The 27584-nt window shown below is 43.0% G+C and overlaps 1 protein-coding gene across 1 annotated transcript in view; it reads right to left on the reverse strand.

The window, feature by feature from the left end:
* Positions 1–27584, reverse strand: part of LOC145409302 (xaa-Pro aminopeptidase 1-like) — a 617499-nt gene that overhangs the window by 250569 nt on the left and 339346 nt on the right. The gene's annotated exons all lie outside the window — the stretch shown is intronic.

Below are 27584 nucleotides of genomic sequence, written 5' to 3' on the forward strand. Positions count from 1 at the left end.
ATACTAGCAGGTACCTAACCACACGATAAATGGTTCCTGTGCTGATGTTCACAAACCCACTTGTTGCTCGGTACCTGCAACTCATGAGGAGAAAGAGAAAGCTTGGATTACATTACTGGGACCTGCAACACACTATATTTGGTCCATGTAGACTCTCTTGCTGAGAACCAATGCTTCCTGGCCGATAGGCTACCTGCAACATGAATAACGATGTGAAACAGGCTCAGATTTTATTCCCGTTATCTACAACAAATTAAAAATGGTTCCCTGAACTGGTATTCACAAACCCTCTCACTGGCTGGTACCTGGAACACACAAGATGAATGAGAGATGAAGACCTATCCTTTACTAGCAGGGGTGCCCGGCATAGCGCGGGTAAAACATGACCATGCATACCTGCACTGCCTGGGACCCCGGATGGCCACTCCCCACATAGGAGAAGACCCCAAGGTCATATTATACCCGCTGAATCTGTTTTCTTCCTTGGTCTAAAATCCCCAAGGATATATTCCCAATGGAACTATTTCTGCCATGGAGCTATTTACCCAACACCCACTCACCCAATCCCATTCCAACAACCCCACTCACTAACCCATCCACCAACTCAACCCATCCACTCATTCACCTTCTCATCCATTCTGCCACCCACTCACCCACACACACCCATCCATCATGCCCACCCACTCACATTCCCCACTGTCCCACAACACCCACATAAACCTGTACACTCATGCCACCCACCATGCCCCACAACACCCACGCATCCACTCAACCCTACCCACCCATCCCACCCACCTTGCCCACAACATCAATCTGTCCACTCAGCCAACCCGTTATAACTATTAATTCTGTGGCTGTAGATGTAAAAACCTACACGGTAAATAGCTACTATGTTTCCACCATGTTGACCTGAGGATTTCCAATTAGCCATTATATTATCCATTAAGGGTGCCACTTTAGCAATTATAATGTACAGATATAAATTTGCCATAAAATTTTGCACTTTTTAGAACTGTTTCTATAGTTCAATATACACACCCCTCGACAAGGAAGGTGAGAAGATCTTCAGTGGAGCATCCTTGGTATACCCATGCTGACAATCGAAAACAAGTTTGTGACAGGAAAGGTGATTTTTTTTTTTTTTAAGAATAGATTCAAAAACTTTATAAATACAGGATGTTAATGCAACTGGGCGATAGTAAGAGGGCTGGGGATGGTCACCCTGCTTTGGGGCAGGTTGAATAGGAGCAAGCTTCCAGCAAGAAGGAAAGGTACAAGTTGAAGGACAAAGGCGAAAAGAGCTTACCTAGGTAGAGAATCACAGTTCTTGAAGACAACAGGAGGGACCCTGGTTATTACTGAGGCCAGTGATGGTAGAAAACACACCAATTGAAGAAATTTTAATGTCAGCCATGAGGAAGTCAGAGGGGGTAAGTGATGGGGAAGCAGCACTGGAATCGTGTGAGGTGGAATTGGAGGAAATAGTCTGAGTGAAGAGTTCTGCTTTATCAATAAATGAAACAGCTATAAAGCCATCAGAGCAGAAAAGAGGAGGGAAGGATGACGAAGCACAGTTTTTGGAAAGGTTTTTGGCAAGATGCCAAACGGAGCAGGAAGAACTTGAGCCGGAGAGTTCAGAGCATTTTTTTTTTTTTTTTAATCAGGGCGAGGAATTTACTTAGCACGGTTCTGGGCAGACATAAAAGAGATTAGATTCAGGGAACCGTTGGTTCCACTATCTTCTGTCGGCCTTCTCCTTGTTGTGAACAGCATAAGAACAAGCGTGATTAAACCAATTTCTTTTCATTAGTCACAGGATAGAGAAAGGATTTTATTCTTCCACACCCGAGAAAACAACTTTTGCGATGCCTGAGACACACTTACATAGCTCTCGGCCATGAAAGCAGTATTCATTCCAGGGAAAATCAAAGAAGTGCTGTCTGTGGGTCTCCTAATCAACAGCTCCAAAGTGCCACAGCCGTCGATTCTTTGAGAGGTCCACTGGCCTTACTGGAGCAATAGAACAGATTAAGGTGATAAGAATTTGATCAAAGGAGCCTAACAGAGACGAAATTAATAGTGTATCTAGAAGGATTAGTTGTAAGAAAGTGTCCAAGGCAGTCAGGTGCATTGGCACCTGCGATATCCTTTCTCACCACAAACATTTTGCAGTTTGACGATCTCTTGAATGTTTAATTTATTAGATGGAACTTCTGAGGATTTGAGGGCCCTATAGTTAACCGATTCAAATTGATTCCTTGACAATCTGCCATTGATTATTCCAACCTTAATTCCGACTGTGAAGCCACCATTGTCCTTAGCCAGAACTACTCCGATTACGTTAGGGGGGTCCCCCTTACTGCTGTCAAACTGTGACAGGAACTGCTACATTTTGGCCTACATCCACAATTGGCAATGATTTTGTACTCCACATAAATATATTTTCTGCCTGAAGCGCTATCTGGATGTAAGTCTTCCGCCGTGCAACAACTGCAGGATGCGCAGCATTATTTCCTTTTGACGATTCACATTTGGGCTCTGTGTCCACATCTGTATCTTCCTCAACTGCATCCAAACCCGTCATCTCAGGTTCTCTTGGTGGCGTTGGCATTGCTGGTGTGGAGTGAGAATCATTTCCTTCTGACGACTCACACTCAGGCTCTGCGTCTATCATCTCAACTACAACATCTTCATCAATGTCACTTTCAGTACGAACCAGAAATTCTTGTGGCAACTTTGATTTCAGGCTGCAGCTGGGATTAGTTCCAATCAACGCTTTGTACGGAGTCATTTTAATTGTTTCATGGTAGGTAGAATTCATTACCCATTGAACAAACCCGATGCCATAGCTCCATTTTTGGCAGTTATTGTCACACATCTATGCTGTGAGTTTCGCCTTAACCTCTGCGTTAGCACATTCAACACAGCCCTGACTTTATGGGTGTCGGGGTCGTCCATTCACCAGCACGAGGTCAGGCCATAATAATGAAAGCTCTTATTAACTGACGCAGTGAATTCTCGTTCGTTGTCAGACTGCAGTACGTGAGGTGCTCCAAAATGTAGAAATATTTTCAATAACTCGTCAGCAACTTCACTTGCCCTTTTGCATGATAATGGTCGAATGAAATGAAATTTTGCCAAGTAATCTACATAATGCATGATGTAGCTGAACTTACCATCTTTCATGGTTTGCATATCCACTAAAATAATTAACTTGAACACATTCATTCAGATCTTTTGCAAAGAGTAACCGGCCAACAACACCCGAAGCGGTTTCTTTGCTACGGTGTTTTTCGGTGCAGCATTCACAGCGTTTGATAAATTCTGCAATCAGGAGACGAGGTTTATTTGCATACTGCTCTGATACCTTGCAGTATGTCTTTTTTTCTCCAGCATGGCCACTTGCAACATGATGCTGATCAATCACATTCAAAGCAATTTTTTCAGTTGCTATATACAGTACTTGCCATTTTTCTTTGCAACTTTATCGATTCCTCCGAAGCTGACCATTTTGTAATTTTGTAGAATATAGCAATCTTTCTCTTTTTAACCTCTTTCTAATTTTACCATCCCTGAGAACTGAAAGTCCTCTCTTCTCGAATTCAGCTGACCACAAGCTTGAAACCTTGGATATGTAGCTCATGGCAATGTTTCAGTCACTGTTCTTTCTGCTCGATCTAGAAAAAGAACACATAGTAAGTAGCTATAATAGCTAAGCAGTGGCTATGTAAGCAGATGCAATAGTAACTGTAATAGGATTAAGTAGATATACTACTTTAAATTCAGTCAATGGTAAAGTAAAATACTATAACTTTCACCGGAGACAAGGTCACAGGTTCACAGGACAACACTGTAAATATAATGCACAACCACAGGTATGAAGCCTACAAACCTCAACACCTGGCCACTGGATAAACACCGACGGACACAGTACGTAGGCCCGTAGGGCCAGAGTTGCCAGGTCGGAAAATATTGCCCAGTTCAAGAACTGGGCGATAAACTGCTCAATTCATGATTTGGGCAAATATCTGCACGTCAAATGAGCAAATGACTGCCGTTTCACGCGGTGGGCAGTCTCACTGCCCATTTCGTGAAATGAGCAATTACACAAATGGGGTGTATATATATATATATATATATATATATATATATATATATATATATATATATATATATATATATATATATATATATCAGTTTGCAACAGTGGAGGGCAATTTGTGTCCTATACTTACAACTCTATTCAAGGACTGCTTGCATTATGTGACTGGAAACGTTTGCTGATTATTTTATGCCCATTGCCTCTAGTATAAATCGAGTAATAAATTGTGAAGTATTTATCAGTAGCCATGCTATCGTGCCCTATGAATATTTTAAATGCTTCAAATAAATCTTCTCGTAACCTGCGTTTAGTTTATAATGGTATATTTCTCATTCTAGATATCATTTTGGTCACCCTTCGTTGCGCTCTCTCAAGTTTCTGATTTTTTTTTTTTTTTTTTTTTTGTAACAAGGCGAAGAACTGGGCCCTATACTTTAGGTGTGGGCGTACTAGAGAATTATACAAAGTGAGGAGGATAGTTTCTTATTTATATTGGAATGCTTTACCAATGAATCCAATTAATTTGTTGACTTTCTTAACAGCCTCAGTACATAGAAATTATAATAAATGATCTTAAACCAAGCAAACAAAGTGTTTTTCATGACGGACATTAACTAGTTGAATACTGTTCATGCAAGTGGCTACTCTGAGCAGGACGATAGGCAGGATGCTTGTGGGGAGGGTGGCAGGTGTGTCTGGGATGACTGTTGAAATGCTGAAAGCCGCAGAAGATAAGAAGTGGAGTTAGTTACTGATCTGAAAAATACAGTTAAATATGAGTGTGTTCTACCACACGAATGGCTGAAGAATGTGACTGTAAATGTGTACCAGGGGAAGGGTGATGCCCTGGAAAGATGAAATTACAGGGGCATAAAACTTTTGGACCAGATGATGAAGGTAATGGAGAGAGTTCTAGAAGGTATGATTAGAGAAAGAGTGAATATTGATGAGGTGCAGTTTGGGTTTATGCCAAGCAAAGGGACCATTGATGCCATATTCATTGATCGACAGGTTCAGAAAAAATTTATAGGAAAGAAAAGGGATTTGTACTTTGATTCTGTTGATTTGGAAAAGGCTTCTGACAAAGTCCCTTGGGAGGTGTTGAGGTGGGCAATAAGAAGGCCTGGAATAGAGGAGTACCTGGTTAGTGTGGTTATGGCTATGTATCTGGGTGCCCGCACCCAGGTGAGAGTGAATGGAGATTTGAGTGATGAGTTTCAGTTAATGTTGGTGTGCATCAGGGGTCAGTTTTGAGCCCCTAGTTGTTTATCATGGTGCTTGAAGCCCTCTGATGTGCCTTCAGAAATGGACTCTCATGGAAGATGTTGTATGCCAATGATTTGATATTGATCGCGGAGAATGAAAAGGAGGCAGAAGAAAGATTTAGGAAGTGGAGAGATGGTATGAAGCACAAAGGCTTGAGAGTAAATGCAGGTAAAACAAAGGTAATGCTATCTAAGGTTGGTGGCAGTAGTGTTAAAGAAGAGGGAGAGTGGCCATGTGCAGTTTGCTACAAGAGTGTGGGAAGCACAGTAAACTCTCAATTACCCTTTGTACCCTAATTCAGCCAAGCCCTACACCAGTTAAAACAAACGTCAAATACAATACATCCGGTGCAATATTCGGCTTTGAGCCAGATACTGTGATTCTATCCATCTAGACCCTCTATCCTAAAAGCTTTACCATGAGTAAATGAAAAAACAAACAAACTAAGCATATAAAAACAAAACAATAATGATACAGTACATTAATATACAGTAGAACTGTACATAGTGTACTATTGTATGTACAGGCCTACTCCGATACCTGGCGGTGTTGCTTACCAGTGGTAGTGTTTGGACAGCAAGTTGTCAGATATCAATACTGAAGAAAAGCCAGAGGTGCACTCTAGGCCCAAACCCAAACTCTCATAAACCTCACTCATTCAACAGAGACTGGCACAGAAATGCCATTGGTAATGTTACTATCCTCATAAACAATACTAATGCTAAAAAATGAGACATCAAACATTACATGCAAGAAGGTAAGATGGTGGGACGTGCGATGTTGACCTGCAATCAGGGCAACAGACACAGCGAGAGTGGGAAAGTAGACGAGCACGGGCCAGGCAGGCAGCATGTAAAGAGGGGGTGGGGGATGGCTGGGGGATTGGGAGGGAGAAGAGCGGAGGTGGGGGAGGGTGGGAGGATGGAGAGGGAGACAAGCTGGGGTGAGGGAGGGCAGGGGGATGAAGAGGGATATGAGCGCGGGTGGGGGAGGGGGAGAGGGGAGGGAGACAAATGGGGTGGGGGAGGGCAGCCAGATGGGGAGGGAGACAAGCAGGGATGGGAGAAGGTGGGGGGATGGGGAGGGAGACAAGTGGGGGTCGGGAAGGGCGGGAGTCAGGGAGGGAGACAAGCGGGGGTGGAGGAGGGCAGGGAGACACGCCTGGCAGTGCTGAGCATGGCAGGGAATGAAGGAAGGACGGGGGAAGTTGGGGATGTTGGGAGAAGCAGAGGGATGGAGGGAGGATGGGGAATGCCGTGCGCACCACCACATCCACGTTCGGACGTTTAAAACCTCGATGAAAACCTGGGGAGCAGTGGAGTGTTCAGACTAATGAATCGACAGCTGTTCGGATTGTGGGAATGTTCCCCAGTTTCTTTTGTTCGGTGTAGCGAGTGTTTGGTTAATGAGGTGCAGGATATCAAAGCATTCCTGTAATCCCCAGTGCTGGCATCGATGGGGAAAAATAGTGCTGGGGGGGGTTGTACTTGTAAACTGTACCGTACACAATACAGCACAGGGGTAATTTAACATTCACAATAGAGCACTAGAACATGAGCACTGACAAGCCATTAGCTTTGCAATACAATGCAGTACAGTAGCTTGAACATAGGACACTATAGACTTAGCAAAAGCACCAGGGTTTTGCGACCACATTGTCAGAAGTGCGGGAACATACAGACACGTCTTGACGCTATGACATGCCTGGACGAGAATAAGAGTGCAGGGGTATTCTTGGTGAGCCAAACAATCTGTGCCCACGATGGATTCTGACCGGCTGGCATGTAGCGGGCATTTTCATTGGCTCCCTTGTTTCGGGACTTCCCCTGGCACCAGTTGGCTACAGCTTACGAGTCAGTTGAGACCCCTCAACACTGGATACTGCACTGCACTGCTGGTACATCCCGTTTCAGCACCAGATGTTGCATAATAATTGGTGGATATTGCTTTAACAGAGCAAAGAGCTGCATCGGATACTGCACTGGGCTGGATATTGTGACAACAAATAACTGAGAGTTTACTGTACAGTAATTCCATCTTGTGCAGTGTTCGTGATAAGTGAGTACATAAGAGATGTAGTGGTATTAGAGGTAGATTGCGAGATAATGCCTATTTCGTGTGTGTGGTGTGTCGGGGAGAGTATGTGGAGATTGTCAGGCATGAAAGGACTGATCTTGCTGGTGACTCTCGCGAGTGTGTGGAAGAGTTTTGCTACTGGGGGACATGTTATGTGCTTGAGGTGGGGCTGAAACTAGCTCTGTGGCTAGAGTGAGGAGCGATTGAAAAATTCAGGAAGTTGTTGCCTTTCCTGACATTGGGAGGGCTCTTCCTCCATGCTGAGGGATCTTTGTATGCAGCATGATAGAAGTGTAATGCTGTATGGTAGTGAGACCTCGGCACTAAAGGAAGAGGATATTTGCAGACTCAGACATACAGAAACCACAATGATTAGGTGTATGTGCAGTGCATCCTTGAATGAGAGGCCTGGGGGAGTTGGGTTTATGTTGGAAGAGTTAAGAGGTAGGATAGGACTGGAGTATATTGGTGCAGTGATGCAGAGAGGTCGATTTTCTGGGCATGTGGAGAGGATGGGGAATGGCAGTTGGGTGCAGAAAATGAGAAGTGAACGCTAGGGGTAGTGGTGCGAGAGGCAGACCAAAAAAGATTTGGGATGAGATAATTTGTGTGACCTCACGGGTAAGGGACTGAATAGGGATGCTGTCAGAGATCGAGCAGCATGGAAAGCCACCAATAGGTGACCAAGGCCAACGCATGCCAGCATGCTGGAGCCTTCATAAACAAATCAAAATATACGATTTTCAATGTTCAGCACCTTGCATGTACTAATATTTAAGTTCATCTGCCATGTTTGGGCCCAGTTAAGCAGCTGATCCAGGTAACTTTGAATTGCCTGCCTCTGTAAAGATATTTCTGCTTGTTTCCAACTTTATATCATCAGCAAATTTGGATATTTTTACAAATTAAACCTTCATCTATATCATTTGCATTATATATATATATATATATATATATATATATATATATATATCATCTATATCATTTTCCTTATATATATATATATATATATATATATATATATATATATATATATATATATATATATATATATATATATATATATATATATATATATAGTATATATATATATATATATATATATATATATATATATATATATATATATATATATATATATATATATATATATATATATATATATCGAGCCTCTGTGGTACAGTGGTAGGGTGTGCGTTTTCATACATGGGAGAATGAGGGTTCGCACCCCGGCAGGGTAATAAACTTTGGAAGTGTTCTTTCGGCCACGTACTGCTTTGGCGGACGTAGGGATGCTGTGGTTGAACCAGTGTTGCACATTATAAAGTATGCTTGCACCCAGTCAGCTTGCACGGGCCAATTACACTTGGTTCACAGACTACACACACATCCGAAGCCACTCCAACACTACAATCACTCTTACAAGCACTTCTCACCTTACATACAATCTCTACCAGACAGCATATATATATATATATATATATATATATATATATATATATATATATATATATATATATATATATATATATATATATATATGCGGTCTTCCATAATGTGCTTAATAGTATGGGGTGCTGTGTTGCATCCTGGACAGGCATCAGCGACAGAGTCATCCAGCCTCTTCTGGTAGCTTAAGAGGGCTGGATGGTGCCCACATCTCAGCCTGGCCAGGTGGACCCTATCCTCACGAGGAAGATAGGATTCGGAAGGGTGGATGTCAGGAGGCCGTGCATGCAGCTGTGTGTTGTCTTTAAGTGACTGAATGGAGTGGTGAATGATCTGAGTGTGGATATGCTTCTGGAAGCTGGTCTGAGGTGGGCAAGGGGAGAGAGATGACAGTATTTGTGTGTGGTATCGTGTGCTGGGTGTTGTTTTGATGTTCCTTGGTGTGGATGGATGTGATGCCATGTAGTATAGTGGATGTTGTGGGTTTGTGGAGGCTGCAGCAAGAAACTGGGTGCCTCTCATGTCTAGGTGATCCTTGACTTTGAGGACTTTGGTTTCTTGATGTGGGTGGTCTGTGGGTGTAGTAGCTGTGCAGCCTGTGGTTATTTTTAGGGCCTTGTTCTGTATGGTCTGTAGAGTGTTGTAGTGTGTTTTGGTGAGGTTAGAAGCCCAGGCAGGGCTTGCATAATTCATCACTGAACGTATGTATTGGTTGTATACTGTGGTGGTGGTTTCTTTGTTGTGTCCGAATGTTGTATGGGCAAGTGACCTCAAAGCATTGAGTCTTGGTGTTATTTTATTTTTAATGTTTGCGATGTGTTTTTAAATGACATTGATGTATTGTATGTTACACCAAGGATTTTGTGTGTGTGTGTGTGTTTGTGTGGTAGGGGAGTGTTGTTTATGGTGAGGTGTGGGATTTGACTGTTCTGCTGTCAAGTTTGTGAGAAGAGTCACTGTAGCTTTGGCTGGGGCTATTTTGAGCCTGTTTGTGGTGAACCATTCATGTAGTGTGTTGAGGTAAGGTTGAATGATGTGTGCAGCTGTGTTTGCATTTTGCTGCGTACATGTAAGTGTTATATCATCTACGTAGGAAGCTATGTGCATCTGTGGTGTGTGGGGTGTGGGTACGTCGTGCATGTATAGGTTAAAGAGTGTAGGGGACAAAACAGATCCTTGGGGGATCAGGGTGAGATTGTGAAGTTTCTGATGTTAGAAGACTGACCGGCAAATGTTACGTGTGCAAATCTGCCTGCTAAGTAATTTCCCAGCCATCTTTTTGTGTTATTGTGCATGTTTGTGTTGAGTATTTTGTTTGTGAGGTTGTGGCGGGGGATGGCATCAAAAGCTTTGCTAATGTCTAGTGTGACTAGGAGTGTTCTGTGTGGTGGCCTAGCTGAATTCATGCCATCGAAAACTCTCTGTGTAGGGTCTGTAAGAAGGATGTTTGTGGAGTGTAGTGGCCTAAAGCCATGTTGTGACTGGGCTAGGGGAATGTGAGGTGTGACTAGTTGTAGTACTAGTCGTTCAGTGACATTAGAGGGGGTGCAGAGGAGTGTGATGGGGCGATGTGAGGAGGGTAACGTGGGGTCTTTGTTGGGTTTAGGGATAGTGATGATATTGCCATGCTTCCAGATGTTGGGTATTGTGTTGTGTGAGTAGCTGTAGTTTGATATGTTGGTGAGTGCTTGTATGCTTTGTTGTCCTAGGTGTTTAAGGTGAATGTTGCTTATGTTGTCTGGTCCACAGGCAGATGAGTGCTTGAGGTTGTTAGTGATGTGCTTCGTCTGGTTGTAAGTGAAAGGTGAGTAGTCTGGGTCTGTGGGGAACTGTCTCTTACGTCGGATGATACGTTGGTCTTCGGGATGGGGGTTTAGATGGCTGACTTGTGAAAAGTGATCGATGAGAGTGTTTGCTTGTTGTTTGTTTGAGCGTATGGTGTCTGTTGTGATGGCAGTGTGTGATTGTGTGGTGTTGCTGTTGGAAAGTGTGATGCTGTTTAGTGTTTTGTAGAGTTTGCTGATGTTTGTTTTGTGGTCAAGTGTTTGGAGGTAATTTTTCCAGTTTAGTGTTTGCTGTTCTGATATTTTATTGTTTATCTGAGTGTTGAGTTCTTGTATTTGTTGTATGGTGTCTTGTGTATGGGGTGTTGGGGTGTGTTGCAGTGTATCCCGTTGTCTGATGAGGCCTTGAATTTCTGGTGTGAAGTTGGGGTTGTCTCTTTCTGTTGCCTCTAGGGATGTGTCTTTTGACTGCATTTTGTATGATTGTATTGAAAGTGTGCACAGCAGTGTTGATGTTCGTGATGGGTGTACTGTTTAGTGTTTCGAAATGTTCTGTTTCAGTTACAAAGGCCTCCCAGTTGGCTCTCTTATAATTAGTGTATGTGTGTGTGTGGCCAGCTGGGGTGATTCTGGTTTTGGTAGTGATGATGATTGGGAGGTGATCAGAACCTAGGGTTTTGACCACTCTCCATGATGTAGTGAGGGCGAGGTTTGGGGAGCAGAAGGTGATGTCTGGAGATGATGGGAGCAAGAGGGCTTGGTGTGGGATATGGGTATGTTGGTCTAGACTGTTTAGTATGAAAAGATGATCTGTCTGGGATTGTAGTACCAGCCCTCTGTCTGTATCAGGGTTGTTGACATGGCAGGCCGATGACTTGGCGTTGAAATCACCACCCAGGATGATGCTGGGTATGTTAGTGATGTGGTGTATTTGAGGAGAGTAATTATGAGGTACCGTGGGGGACGATTGGGGGGGAATGTATGTGTTAGCGATTGTTATGTGTGATTTGTTACCAGTGCGTATTTTAATTGATTGTATTTCTGTTGTGGTGTCATGTGGGGGGAGAAGTGACTTTGTGTGTTCACTGGTATCTGCAAAGTTGATGGATTTGTGTACCAGGGTGATGAGTCCACCGCCACCACCGCCGGCCCGGTTTTGTCGAATGGTGGTGAAGTTATGAAATGAAGGTGTTTTCTGTGCTCTGTGTAGTTTTGTTTCTTGTAAGATGGCAATGTGTATGTTCTGTTGTTTGATGAATTGTGTGAGTTCATGTATTTTGGTGTTTATGCCATCTACTCGTATGTTTAATTGAAGGATGTTTATGTTGTGAGTGCGATGTGTGTTGGCTGCTGCAGCACGGGGCCGGGGGGGAGGTGGTGTGGGTGAAGGGGAAGGGGTAGGAGGAGGTTGTGATGGAGGTAAGGGTTGAGGTGGATTAGGATGGGTTGGAATGGGAGGAGTTGGGGGACTGGATGGTGTGGGAAGGGTCGGTGGGTTTGGCTGTGGAGGTGTGAAGGAAGTAGGAGTAGGATTGGAAGGGGGGTTGATGGGTGGGGAGAAGGAGCATAAGGAGCAGGTCCAGGTGCTTGTGTAATGTTTTCTGGATGCAAGTGTTGTGCAGGTGTAATGGGTCCAGTTCTTGCAGGAATTGCACTGAACTGAACCCTTTGTCTGTCAACTCGACGTGATAGGTTTTGAGCATGTTGGACATATGTATTTGTTGGTGGGTCTTGGATTGTTCTCAATGTCCCCAGCTAGAAGAAGTCGTCAAGAAATGTCAGCCAGGGAATCATTTCTTGGTGTAGAAAAACGGTGTTGTTGTATGTGTTGTGTTGGGATATGTGGTACTTGCCCGGGCGACTGAAGCCACTCCCAGGTACTCGAGCCCCCACACTTCCAAAGTTTATTACCCTGCCGGGGTGCGAACCCGCATTCTCCCATGATGAAAATGAACACTCTACCACTGTACCACAGAGGCTATATATATATATATATATATATATATATATATATATATATATATATATATATATATATATATATATATATATATATATATATATATATATATATATATACACAGTAGAACCTCGGTCCTCGAACACAATCCGTTCTGGAAGGCTGTTCCAGGACCGAATTGGTCGAGGACCGAACTAATTTTCCCCATAAGAAATAATGTAAATCATTTTAATCCGTTCCAAGACCCCAGATGCTTACCTATTTAAGTTTCAGCACTGGTACCAGTGCTTTCCTTTACGAGGTGACTGTATATTTCTCTTGCCTTTTCACAAATTATATACTCACTAACACTGTCTCCTGCTAACTGTTTCTCATTGATGAAGATAAGCAATAATTTTTCCACTTCTTCAATTATTTTCCGCACTACTTTCCTCTTTTCACTGCCAGTAGCCGTACTGGATGAACTTGCTTTCTTTGGAGCCATTATTAGGGGCTAATACTGCACTGAATCAAGAAAAATGTGAAGCACAGCAGGACGACCACGTTGACGAACAACAAAGGTGGACGCGTGACTGTCGGTCGGCCAGCTTCCCTTCGTTTGCCTACGTTCAGGTTGGTCGAGGTCCGATATTTTGGTCGACCTCTGGAGCAAAAATTTCTTGAATTTTTTGGTCGAGGTCCGATTTGTTCAACATGTGAGACGTTCGAGGACCGAGGTTCCACTGTATATACTCGTATATATATATATATATATATATATATATATATATATATATATATATATATATATATAACAGAATGGAGGAAGGAAAAACAAATGAGTAAAAAAAAATTATCCATACACCAGATTACTGGTGTCCTCTGTTCATAAAATATCTGTAACAATTAGACTTGAACAGTTGTGGGTCGAAATTTGGAGGAAAACAACTCTGGGGAAGTGAGTTCCAGAGAGATGCAGTTCGGGGAATGAAAGAATTCTGATAGACAGAAGTTCTGCAACATGGCTGAGTGACATTCCAGTCATGAGCGCCACCAGATGCCTGTGCAGCACGAGGGAAGGCATGGAGAGGTGGCACCATGGATGCAACTTCGTCTGAGCACCAGCCAAAAAAACATCTGTAAAATAATGCAAGGGAGGCAACATTCCCCCTAACTTGCAGGGGAGCCAGTTCATATGCAATGGCAGGGTTGTTAATGATTCCAACAGCTCTATTCTGAATTTCGTCTAGCTGTCTTAATGCAACCTCTCCACAACCATTCCACAAGGGTGAGCAATACTCAAGCTGAGAGCGCACATGACTCCCACAAACTATAGCTAACCGCTCATCGGCAAAGAAGTCACGGACTCCGTACAACAATCCAAGCTTCCCTGAGGCGGCCTTAGCAAGTGATCCGACATGAGAGGTCCAGCTGAGGGCACTGTTAAGTGAGACACCAAGAACTTCAATACCTTTGGAGATGGGAACATTAGTAGCACTGAAGGTAACATACGAATCTGGCAACATCTTTCCATTAGTAAACTGTACATATTTAGTTTTACTAGCATTAAAAGAGACAAGGTTGTTTTGTCCCCATTCACTGACTGTAGACAGATCTTGATCTATGGAGATGGCTGTACTGAGTTGGGAGGCAGAGACACTAGACCCTGCAAATGAATGTCTGAGTGTGAATGAACCACATAGTGTGAGTCACCTGCACATGAGTGAATGGGATTGTGGGTGACAGACAAGAGATTACCAATATGAACCAGAAATAGGGTTGGCGCCAGAACCGATCCCTGCGGCACGCCGGCGCCAACTGAGTGGAAATTGGAATATACATCATCTACTTTTACTCTTATTTTCCTATCACTAAGATACGAAGAAATCAAAGGAACAAAAGACGTTAGTCCCCAGCAAGGGAGTTCGGACAGCAGGGAACAGTGCCACACTCTGTCAAAAGCCCCAGAAATATCAAGAGCTACTGCATGAGTTTCTCCAAAAAGATCAATTGATTGATGGATGGTACGAGTTAAGAGACTGAGCATGTCAATGGTGGATCCCTCGTGGCGAAAACCACATTGTCCATCACTAACCAAGTTGTTGAACCCAAGATGTTCAACAATGTGCTCATTAATCAAAGTTTCAAATACCTTCCCAAGAGAAGATGTGACAGCTATTGGTCTGCAACCGGAGGGGTCAGACGAACCTCCCCTCTTCGGAACTGGCCGGACAATGGCTTCCCTCCACGAATTTGGGAATAAAGAAGTACGTATGCATAGTCTGAACAATTTAGCTAGGACAGAGGCAAGTTCAGGGGAACACCCCCTCAAAACAACTGGTGGAACTCCATCTAGGCGCAGAGCCCTGCTGGTAGGCATATTGTCCAGGATGGATTTTACGCATCTTGTCTGCATTTTAAGTGGGGCAATTTCAGGAGAATCAAGTTCCAGTACTGGGACACTCTGGCTGGCATCGTCTATGGTAGAGAGTCTGGCAAAGGTACTGGCAAAGACATACGCTCTCCCACGTGGGCACCTGCAATGCTGCCATCTGAAGACCCCAGTGGAGGAATGGAAGATGACTTGCTAAAGTTACCGTTGAAAGAATTAAGAGTTGAACAGAATATTCTATTATCATTAAGGTCGCCAAGTAATTCTGATGCCTGCCCTTGAAGAAAGTTAGATTTAAATAGACTCAATACAGCTTTTGCATGACCTCCAGCAACTCCAAATTGGAAATATATATATATATATAGTTTATCGCTCCCCCAATGCTTCTTCTGAACCCAGTGTATTTTATTCCATTTCCACACAGTTGAGTAACCTTAATCTTGCCCTTAACACCGAAATTACCATCTTGGGTGATTTCAACATACATAATGTTGAATGGTTATTGCACTATGCCAGGACTGACGATGCTGGTCTAGAGTGCGAACTGTTTGCAGAATCGTTTAATTTCACGCAACTGGTAAAGCAACCAACCAGAATACCAGATAATCCTGACCATAACGCCCATCTTTTGGATCTGTTCCTGACAAATAATCCAGATCAGTACAGGACAGAGGTATTGTCTCCACTTGGATCCTCTGACCACAATCTCATCAAAGCCTCATTAGTTAGCCCCTCCAAACCTTCCCATTCTGAACCTGTCAGGGTGACCCGATGGCACTTTGATAGGGCTAACTGGGATGAATTTAGAAATTATCTTGCTGATATTCCATGGCAGTCTTTCTTCCCTAGTGATGTCAATTCTACCTAGTCCCACATTTGCGATTTAACACTAGCTGGTATGGATTTATTCATAACAAGTCAACAATTCACTGAAAGATCGAACTCTCCAAAATGGTTTGATAGCAACTGTGCCAGAGCAACAGCCCAAAAGTCATCAGCATATAACTATTACTTGAAATCAAAAACATCTGAATCACTCTCTCAATTTAAAATTGCTAGAAACCCTGCAAGAGCTGTAATAAATCTTGCTAAATCAAACTTTCTTCAAAACCAAGCATCAAAACTACTTAACAACCCTAATGACAGTAGAATATTCTGGTCAACTCTCAATTCTTTCAATAATAACTTTAATAAGTCATCATCCATTCCCACACTAAAATCTTCGGATGGCAACATTACAAATGACCCGCGTGGGAAAGCAGATATCTTTACCAGTACATTTGCCAGAAATTCTACCTCAGAGGAAGCCAGCCAGAATGTCCCAGCACTAGAACTTGACTCTCCCGACATTGTTACACTTAAAATACAGACAAGGTACGTGAAATCCATCCTAGACAATTTACCTACCAACAAAGCTCCAGGCCCAGATGGAATTCCCCAATTGTTTTGAAAAAGTGTTCCCCAGAACTTGCCTCTGTTCTTGCAAAATTATTCAGACTATGCATACGTACTTCTTCATTCCCTAATTCATGGAAAGAAGCCAATATCCACCCAATTCCAAAGAAAGAAAGTTCCTCTGACCCCTCTGATTACAGGCTGTCACATCTTCTCTTGGTAAGGTTTTTGAAACCGTAATTAATAAGCACATAAACATCTTGAATCCAACAACTTAATTAGTGATAGACAATATGGTTTTCGCCAAGAAAGATCCACCATTGACATACTGAATCTCCTTACTCATACCATCCATCAATCAGTTGACCTGCATGGTGAAAGTCATGCAGTAACCCTGGATATTTCTAAAGCTTTCGAGAGAGTCTGGCACCATTCCCTGTTGTCCAAACTCCCTTGCTATGGACTAAACTCTTTTGTTCCTTTGATTTCCTCATATCTCAGCAATAGAAAAATAAGAGTAAAAGTAGATGATGTATATTCCACTTTCCACTCAGTTAATGCTGGCGTGCCGCAGGGATCAGTTCTGGCACCAACCCTGTTCCTCGTTCATATTAATCATCTCTTATCTGTCACCCACAATCCCATCCATTCATATGCAGATGACTCAACACTTCAAAGTTCATTCACACTCAGACATCCATTTACAAAGTCCGATATCTCTAACTCTCACCTCAGTACAGCCATCTCCTTAAATCAAGACTTATCCACGATTAGTGAATGGGGACAAAAGAACCTTGTCTCATTTAATGCTAATAAAACTAAATATGTACAATATACTAATAGGCAGGTATTGCCAGAATCATATATTACCTTCAGTGCTACAAGTATCCCCATTTCCAAAAGTATTGAAATTCTTGGCATTTCGCTTAACAATGACCTCAGTTGGACCTCTCATGTTAGATCACTTGCTAAAACCGCCTCAAAGAAACTTGGATTATTGTACAGAGACCGTAACTTCTTCACTGATGAGCATTTAGTTATAATTTATAAGAGTCATGTGCACTCTCAGCTTCAATACTGCTCACCCATGTGGAGCGGATGTGGAGAGGTTGCATTAAAACAAGTAGACAAGATTCAAAACGAAGCTGTTAGAATTATTAATAACCCTGCTATTACTAATAAACTACCTCCCCTACAAGTAAGAAGGAATGTTGCCTCTCTTGCGTTATTTTACAGATATTTCTACACCAAATGCTAAGACGAAGTTGCATCTATGATGCCACCTCTCCATTCCTTCCCTCGTGCTACACGGGCAGCTGGGAGCGCTCATGACTGGAATGTCACTCAGCCATACTGCAGAACTTCTGCCTATCAGAATTCTTTCATTCCCCGAACTGCATCTCTCTGGAACTCGCTTCCCCAGAGTTGTTTCCCTTCAAACTTAAACCTATTGCTGTTCAAGTCTAACTGTTACAGATATTTTATGAACAGAGGACACCAGTAATCTGGTCCATGGATTTGTTTTTTTTTTAATCATTTGTTTTTCCTTCCTCTGTTCTATTATATATATATATATATATATATATATATATATATATATATATATATATATATATATATATATATATATAGAGAGAGAGAGAGAGAGAGAGAGAGAGAGAGAGAGATTATGCTAGGAAGAAGGAACCAAAGGCCACAAGCCCACAAAAACTGTTCCTTCCAAGAGAAGAACAAAATACAAGAGAGAACCAAATTCAAGATTCAGTCATTACGAGATGCCTGGACACACTGCTTTTGAAAGACTGGAGATCATAGGAAACAGGAAATACAGACAAAGGGAGACAATTCCAGAGTTGACCTGTTGCATAAATGAAGGACTGGGAGTAATGGTTAATTCTTGCATCAAAGAGTTGGACAGAATAGGGATGAGAGTTTGCTGCTTGACGGGTGCTACGCGCCCGTCGTAGAGGTGGAGGAATGCATGCAGACAATTCAGAGGAGCAGCGACCATTGAAGTAGCGATAGAAAAGAGACAAAGATGCAACAGTGCGGCGAAGAGACAGAGGTTGACGGGAGCCAGTAAGAGGAAGAGAGTTAATGAGACGAAAAGCCTTTGACTCCACCCAATTGAGAAGAGCTGTATGTGGAGAACCTCCCCACACATGCGAGTTGTACTCCATACAGGGGTGGATAAAACCCGTGTATAGACTCAACAATTGTCCAGGGGTAAAAAAGGAACTGAGTCGGCTTAGCACACCTAATCTCTTGGAAGCAGACTTAACAAGAGATGTAATATGATCTTTCCAAGATAAGTCCCGAGTGAATGAAACCCCAAGCATGTCCAAGGATGATGCAGGATTAAGCTGAATATTACGAAACTTTAGTGGGTACACCTGTGGAAGATTTTGTCGGGTTGACAGGTGTAACAACTGAGTCATTGATGCATTAAAAACAACCAGATTATTTTTACCTCAGTCAGAGATACGAGCCAAGTCAGACATTAGGTGTCCCATAGCCTCATCCCTTGTTTGTTGAAGTAACTGCTTAGATGGACGTTACAGGAACTGAATGGAAAGGTGAAGGGTGGAGTCATCAGCATACGAGTGGATAGGGTTAGATGTACAGCTTAGAAGGTCATTGATGAATGAAAGGAAGAGAGTTGGTGATGGGACAGAGCCCTGAGGAACACCACTGTTGATAGATCTAGGAGAAAAACGATGGCCGTCTACAACAGCGGCTATAGAACGACCAGAAAGGAAGCTAGAGATGAAAGCACAAATAGAAGGATAGAAATCGTAAGAGGCCAGTTTGGATATTAAAGATTTATGCCAGACTCGATCGAAAGCCTTTGAGACGTCGAGTGCAATGGCAAAGCTTTCGCCAAAGACTCAAAAGGAGGATGAAGAGTCTGAAAGGTAGGTGAGAAGATCGCCAGTGGAGCGTCCCTGACGGAACGCATACTGACGATCAGAAAGAAGGTTGTGATAGGAAAGGTACTTTAAAATTTTTCTATTAAGAATTGACTCAAAAATTTTTGAGATACAGGATGTTAAAGCAATTGGACGATAGTTAGAGGGTTGGGAATGGTCACCCTTCTTTGGGACAGGCTGAATGGGAACAAACTTCCGGCAAGAAGGAAAGGTACAAGTTGATGGACAAAGATGAAAGAGTTTGCCTAGGCAGGGTGTAAGCACAGAAGCACAGTTCTTGAGAACAACAGCAGGGACTCCAACAGGCCCATAAGCCTTGTTAGTATTGAGGCCTGTGATGGCAGAAAATACATCAGCTGAGGAAATTTTAATGTCAGCCATGAGGAAGTCATAAGGGGGAAGTGAAGGAGGAACATCACCGGAATCATCTAAGGTGGAATTGGAGGAGAAAGTCTGAGTGAAGGGATCTGCTTATCAGTAGAAGAAATATCTACAGAACCATCAGAGTAGAAAAGAGGAGGGAAGGATGATGAGGTATAGTTGTTAGAAAGGTTTTTGGCAAGGTGCCAGAAGGAGCGGGAAAAATTCAAGTTGGAGAGTTGAGAGCATTTAGTATGGATGAAATTATTTTTAGCGGAGCGAAGAACAGACTTAGAATGATTCCGGGCAGAAACGTATAAAAGATGTGATTCAGGGGTGGATTGGCTCTGGTACCTTTAAAAGGCCCTCTCCTTGTTGCGGACAGCATTAGAACAAGCGTGATTAAACCAAGGCTTTCTTGCACTAGTCAGAGGATATGAGAAAGGAATGTATGCTTCCATGCCCGAGAGAATAACCTCCGTAATGCGCGAGGCACACTCAGATGGCTCCCGGCCATGGAAGCAATAATCATTCCAAGGAAAATCAAAGAAGTACTGCTTGAGGGCCTCCCAATATATATATATATATATATATATATATATATATATATATATATATATATATATACATTTTTTTTTTTATGCGAGGAAGAAGGAACCAAAGGCCATGAGCCAGCAGTAACAGTTCCCTCCAAGAGAAAAACAAAATACAATAGAGAGCCAAATTCAAGATCCGATCATTTTGAGATGCCTGGACACACTGCGTTTGAAAGACTGGAGATCATAGGCAGCAGGAAATACAGATAGAGGGAGACAGTTCCAGAGCTGACCTGTTGCATAAATGAAAGACTGGGAGTAACGGTTAACTCTTGCATTAGAGAGTTGGACAGAAAAGGGATGAGAGTTTGCTGCCAGACGGGTGCTACGCGCCCGTCGTAGAGGTGGAGGAATGCAAGCAGACAGTTCAGAGGAGCAGTGACCATTAAAGTAGCGATAGAAAAGAGATAAAGATGCAACAGTGTGGCGAAGAGACAGAGGTTGAAGGGAGTCAGTAAGAGGAGGAGAGTTAATGAGATGAAAAGCCTTTGATTCCACCCTATTGAGAAGAGCTGTTTGTGGGGAGCCTCCCCACACATGAAAGTTGTACTCCACACAGGGGCGGATAAAACCCCTGTATAGAGTCAACAATTGTGCAGGGGTAAAGAAAGAGCGGAGTCGGCTTAGCACACCCAATCTCTTGGAAGCAGATTTTACAAGAGATGTAATATGATCTTTCCAAGATAAATCCCGAGTAAATGAAACCCCAAGCATGTTCAAGGATGATACAGGATTAAGCTGAATATTATTAAACATTAATGGGTATACCTGTGGAAGATTTTGTCGAGTTGATAGGTGTAAGAATTGAGTCTTAGAGGCATTAAAGACAACCATATTATTTTTACCCCAGTCAGAGATACAAGCCAAGTCAGACATTAGGTGTGCCATAGCCTCATCCCTTGTTTCTTGAAGTAACTGTTGAGATGGGCGTTACGGGAACCGAATGGAAAGGTGAAGGGTGGAGTCATCAGCGTATGAGTGGATAGGGTTAGATGTACAGCTTAGAAGATCATTGATGAATAAAAGGAAGAGAGTTGGTGATAGGGCAGAGCCCTGAGGAACACCACTGTTGATAGATCTAGGAGAAGAACAATGGCCATCTACAACTGCGGCTATAGAACGACCAGAAAGGAAGCTAGTGATGAAGGCACAGATAGGAGGATAGAAACCGTAGGAGGGCAGTTTGGAAATTAAAGATTTATGCCAGACTCGATCGAAAGCCTTTGAGATGTCAAGTGCAATGGCAAAGCTTTCGCCAAAGTCCCGAAAGGAGGATGACCAGGAGTCTGAAAGGTAGGTGAGAAGATCGCCAGTGGAGCGTCCCTGACGGAACCCATACTGACGATCGGAAAGAAGGTTGTGATACGAAAGATGCCTTAAAATTTTTCTATTAAGAATTGACTTGAAAACTTTTGAAATACAGGACGTTAAAGCAATTGGACGATAGTTGGAGGGTTGGGAGTGGTCACCCTTCTTTGGGACTGGCTGAATGAGAGCAAACTTCCAGCAAGAAGGAAAGGTACAAGATGACAGACAAAGGCGAAAGAGTTTGCCTAGGCAGGGTGTAAGCACAGAAGCACAGATCTTGAGAACAACAGGAGGGACCCCATCAGGCTCATATGCCTTGTTAGTACTAAGGCCAGTGATGGCAGAAAATACATCAACTGAAGAAATTTTAATGTCAGCCATGAGGAAGTCAGAGGGGGGAAGTGATGGAGGAACAGCACCGGAATCGTCTAAGGTGGAATTGGAGGAGAAAGTCTGTGCGAAGAGATCTGCTTTATCAGTAGAAGGAATAGCTACAGAACCATCCGAGTAGAAAAGAGGAGGGAAGGATGATGAGGTAAAGTTGTTAGAAAGATTTTTGGCAAGGTGCCAGAAGAAGCGGGAAGAATTCGAGTTGGAGAGTTGAGAGCATTTAGTATGGATGAAATTATTTTTAGTAGAGCGAAGAACAGACAGCACGATTCCGGGCAGAAACGTAAAGATGATGTGATTTAGTGGTGGGTTGGCTCCGGTACCTTTTGTAGGCCTTCTCCTTGTTGCGGACAGCATTAGAACAAGCGTGATTAAACCAAGGCTTTCTTGCGTTAGTCAAAGGATATGAGAAAGGAATGCATGCTTCCATGCCCGAGAGAATAACCTCCGTAATGCGCAAGGCACACTCAGATTGCTCACGGCCATGGAAGCAATAATTATTCCAGGGAAAATCAAAGAAGTACAGCCTGAGGGCCTCCCAGTCCGCGGCTCCAAAATTCCACAGACGACGTTTCCCTGGAGGGTCCACAGGCCGTACCGGAGTGATAGGACAGGTTAAGGTAATAAGGTTGTGATCGGAGGAGCCCAACGGAGAGAAAAGATTAACAGAGTAAGCAGAAGGATTAGTTGTGAGGAAGAGGTCAAGTATGTTGGAGCTCTCTCCAAGGCGGTCAGGGATACGGGTAGGGTGCTGTACAAGCTGCTCTAGGTCATTAAGGATGGAAAAGATGTAGGCTTGTTCACCAGGTGGATCCGTGAAAGATCCACCAGGTGAACAAGCCTACATCACGTAAGGAGTAGCCACAAACAAATAGCCTCCATGTCGCCCTGCCCCCCGCCATCTCACTGCCCTGCTTCCAGTTCACACACCCCTCTCTCATATACCCCTCCACTCCATCCCTCCATCTCATCCTTGGCCTCCCCCTCCCTCTCTCCCCCTCCACCTCACTCACATACACTCTCCTCGTCAGTCTCTCACTCACCATCCTCTCCACATGGCCAAACCACCTCAATGTATTTCTCCTAATGCTTCACATTCTATATATATATATATATATATATATATATATATATATATATATATATATATATATATATATATATATATATATATATATATAAGTAAATGGAAAGGTAAGAATGTGAGAGAATGGGAGTATGGATAGGGTATATTTGCAGGAGTAGGTGTGAATGAGAGGGAATAAGAAAGAGTGTGTATTGTTGTAAGAGATGGAAGGAGAATATAAGAAAGTATAGATCAGTTGGTTCAAGGTTTGTATGGGTAGGACTGAAAGTTGGACTCCAATGTGGGCTATAGTGTGCGTATATGCACCAACGCAAGATCGTGCAAGCAGAGTGAGAGATGAATTCTGAACAAATGTGGAAGTGTGCATGGAAAAGTTTGAGAGGAATGAGAGAGTGTTTTTGATTGGTGATATGAATGCTAAAGTAGGGAATAAGAAGGTGGATAGAGTAGTTGGTGAGTGGGGTGTGCCTGCTCAGGTAGATGAGAATGGGAGTACTTTAGTGGACATTTGTGCCGGGAGGGGGTTGGTGATTGCCAATACCCTCTTCAGGCACAAAATGATCCACAGATATACATGGCGAGTGATAAGAAACGTGGATGATGAACTAAATGAAAGGAAGGCAATGATTGAGTATGTATGTGTTGATGAAAGGATGCGAATATGTGTAATGGATGCAAGAGCATATAGAAGTTGGGGGAGTGGACTTTCTGAACACCACTTGGTGGTGGTCAGAATCAAGGTCCAAGTAAAATGGAGAAATAGGAGAACGGAGGGACGGGAGGAAGGAGTATCTGCAAGGAGAGTGGAAAGGTTACAAGAGGATGAGAAAAAGGCAGAATATGAGGGAAGTGGAGGAACGATGGGGTAAATATGCATTGGAGCAGATGCAGGACGTGGAAAGTGTGTGCAAGATATTCAAAGAAGAAATATGTGCAGCAAGTGAGGTGGTGTGTGGAATGAAGAGAAGACGAAACAGGGTGCAAGGAACAGCATTGTGGAGTGAAGAGGTGGGACAGGCTGTAGCACAAAAGATAAAAGCATATAATGAATGGATGAGAAATAGAGGCGTGGAAGAAGTTGAGAGATGGAAGAGAAAGTTATATGTAGAAAAGAAGAGAGAGGTGAAAAGATTAGTAAGAAAGAGTAAGAAGAGAGTGGATGAGGAATATGGAAGGAATTTGAGTGTCAAGTAGAGGGAATGTAAGAAAATGTTTTGGAAAGAGATAAAGAGAGTCAGACAGGGTAGCAATGAAGTTAATAGGGGAGTGAAAGTTAAAAATGGTAGATTACTAGTGGAGAAGAGAGAAAAGGTGAGCAGATGGAGAGAACACTTTAAGGAATTGTTGAACACAGAGAATGAAAGTAATGCGAGTATAAGTGGCTGGGGAATGGCTGGAAGAAGGAGGGAGGTGAGAAGACAGGAAGAAATCAGTATGATGGAATTTGTGGAAGCAATGAAGAAAGTCAAAATGGGGAAAGCCCCAGGAATTGTTGGAGTGTGTGGTGAAACGCTGAACCATGGGGGAGAGATAGTGGTAGAATGGATGTGGAAGATGTGCAGATTGGCCTGGGAGGAAGGGAGAGTCCCGGATGATTGGAAGTCAGGTATAATTATTCCCTTGTTCAAAGGGAAAGGGGAAAAAGAAGTGTGTGGTAATCACAGGGGCATTTGTCTTCTTAGTGTAACAGGAAAAGTATACGGTAGGATACTTATTGACAGAGTTAGGGAAATAAAAGAGGATTTAGTTGGAGAAGAACAGGGAGGCTTTAGGAATGGAACAGGTTATGTAGATCAGATATTCATTCTTAGATCTTTGGTGGAAAATTTTCTAAAGAAGGGAAAGAAGTTGGATGCAGCCTTTATGGATTTGGAGAAAACATATTACAGGGTGGATGGACAAGGATTGCGAAAAGTATTAGGAATATATGGAGTAGATGGGAAGTTGTTGAATGCTGTGAAGAGTATGTATGATGGTGCTAAGGCTGCAGTGCTTGTGGACAGTGAACTGAGTGAGTTTTTCTATTTGAAGGTTGGGTTGAAACAGGGATGTGTCATGTCTCCATGGTTGTTCAATATGTATTTGGATGGGGTTATAAAAGAGATACAAGGTAGGGCAGTGGATATTGGAGTGGCCCTAATGGGAGAGGGCAGTGTTTGGAAACTCCCTGTACTGTTGTTTGCAGATGATACTGTGTTGTTAACTGAAGACGAAGGGGAGCTGCAAGGCTTGATGGATGAGTTTGGGAGAATGTGTAAGAAACGGAGTCTAAAGATCAATGTAGGGAAGAGTAAAGTTATGGTCTTCGAAAGAGGTGAAGTCAGTGAATGTACAGTGAGGTTGGATGATGAGGAAATGGAAAATGTGAGTACGTTTAAGTACTTGGGAAATGTGATGAGTAAGGATGGACGTTTGGAGGGTGAAGTGCTTGAAACGGTACAAAAGGGAAGAAAGGTTGCTGGTTCCTTGAGGGCAGTGATAAGAAACAGGGAAGTGAGTACGGATGTGAAAAAGTTATTACATGACAGTATTGTGATACCAACTCTAACGTATGGAAGTGAAGCTTGGACGTTGCTGGAGGGACAGAAGTCAAAAGTGAGAGCAGTGGAAATGAGTTATCTGAAAGGAGCCTGTGGAGTCACCATGGAGAGAGAGACTGACAAATGAGGATGTGAAGGAGTGTTGTGGTGTGGATGTGGATGTGATAGGCAGTGCTAGAAGAAACACATTGAGGTGGTTGGACCATGTGGAGAGGATGGAGAGTGAGAGACTGACGTGGAGAGTGTACGTGAGTGAGGTGGAGGGGTAGAGGATGAGATGGAAGGATGGAGCGGAGAGGTATATGAGAGAGGGGGAGGTGTGAATTAGGAGTAGGGCAGTGAAAATGCCGGGGGAAAGGATGACATAGAGGCGATTTGTTTGTGGCCACCCCGCATAAGGGATTAAGGCGTCTGGCAAATATATATATATATATATATATATATATATATATATATATATATATATATATATATATATATATATATATATATACAGGCGAACTCTCAATTATCCAGTGTAATTCAGCCAATCCCTACAACGAAGGATGTGAAATGCCAGATATTGCATAGTTCCCCCCCCAACTGATGGAACATTCACCAGTGAGCCGCATATTAAGTTACTATCCATCTCTACCCTCTCTCCTGGAAACTTTCCCATCAGTAATGGATGAGAAACTACGCATAAAATACAATACAGTAATGATACAGTACAATAATAAAGTACATAGTGTACTCACCAAGTGTTGGCATCGACGGAGGGTAGAGTTGTGTGCTGTGCAGTACAGTACACTGAACTTATTCCTGTGTTGCTTAGTGGTGAATAGCTTTCACAAAGATTAACCCAGCCCCACCACCTCTGGCTTGATCTTTACCAATGGTGTTGGAGTAGGTAGCAGAGATGGAGTGGTAGAGGGTGTCAAGGGGAGTTCCAATAAGGTTTCTGACTGAGGCGAGACAGTGGATACAGCACAGATGATAGGGATGAAGGTGTGGTTCCATGGCCGAGGTGCATGGCTGAGGTGAAGAAGTCATAGCGGTGGTGCTTGGCTGGGATTAAAAAAAAAAAAAAGGCCAGTGTGTGGATGTTGAGGGCTGGGGTGACAAAGACCAGTACGAGGAGGTAGAAGGCTGGGGTAACAAAGGACGATGCGAGGAGGTCGAGGGCTGTGGATATGGAGTGGCAAGCATCACCAGATGGAAAAAGGACGTGATGGGGGACTGCCTGGTGATCATTCTCGACTGCAGCTTTATCACATTCTCATGGTCCTGTCGCAAGTACAATTGCGGACAGATGACTCGAGGTCACCAGCTCCACCACCTTGTCGTGGTGTGGTACACATCTCACCTGGCAACAGTGAGTATCGTCGTAGATCATCATTCAGGGGTTCAGTGTGCTGCCGCCTCGTAACATACTGTAGTTCATTACGTGTCTGACTCAGGCTGGCTTACTCTTGTCCGTATGTAATAATTTTTAAAAACTATACACATTGTATTATGAAATAATGTAAAATATTTGTTGCCATGTTCCATTTAAATCTCAGGATATGGTAACTGTTGGTCCTTTACTAACAAGTATGACAAGCAGTGTACATACACTTTAAAAAGTATCATTACACCTTCTGCACAATACAAACTGACACCACGAATGAAACTTTTGATAACAGCCTTCCTCCAGCCCTAACCATACAGCTGGATTGTTCAGTATGAAACTCATCGGACCCCCCTGTAATGATACTTTTTTGAGTGTGTGTACATATTTCCCCTCGGCACTGTAAAGATACTCTATAGCGACTTGCTACCAAGCTCCCGTTTCCTAGGAGATGTAGAAGCGTTTCATTCTTGGCAATTTACTTTTAAGCATTAAACCTTGATACCCTCTGGATTTATGTTTTATGTAACATGTCGTAATGCATCTTATATTTACAGCTTATTATGATACAGATATAATGTTACGATAACCAGTCTGGGTT

This window comes from Coenobita brevimanus, chromosome 80 (genome assembly GCF_032717465.1).
Source record: "Coenobita brevimanus isolate Jiangsu-jjx chromosome 80, ASM3271746v2, whole genome shotgun sequence".
NCBI classification, from domain to species: Eukaryota; Metazoa; Arthropoda; class Malacostraca; order Decapoda; family Coenobitidae; genus Coenobita; species Coenobita brevimanus.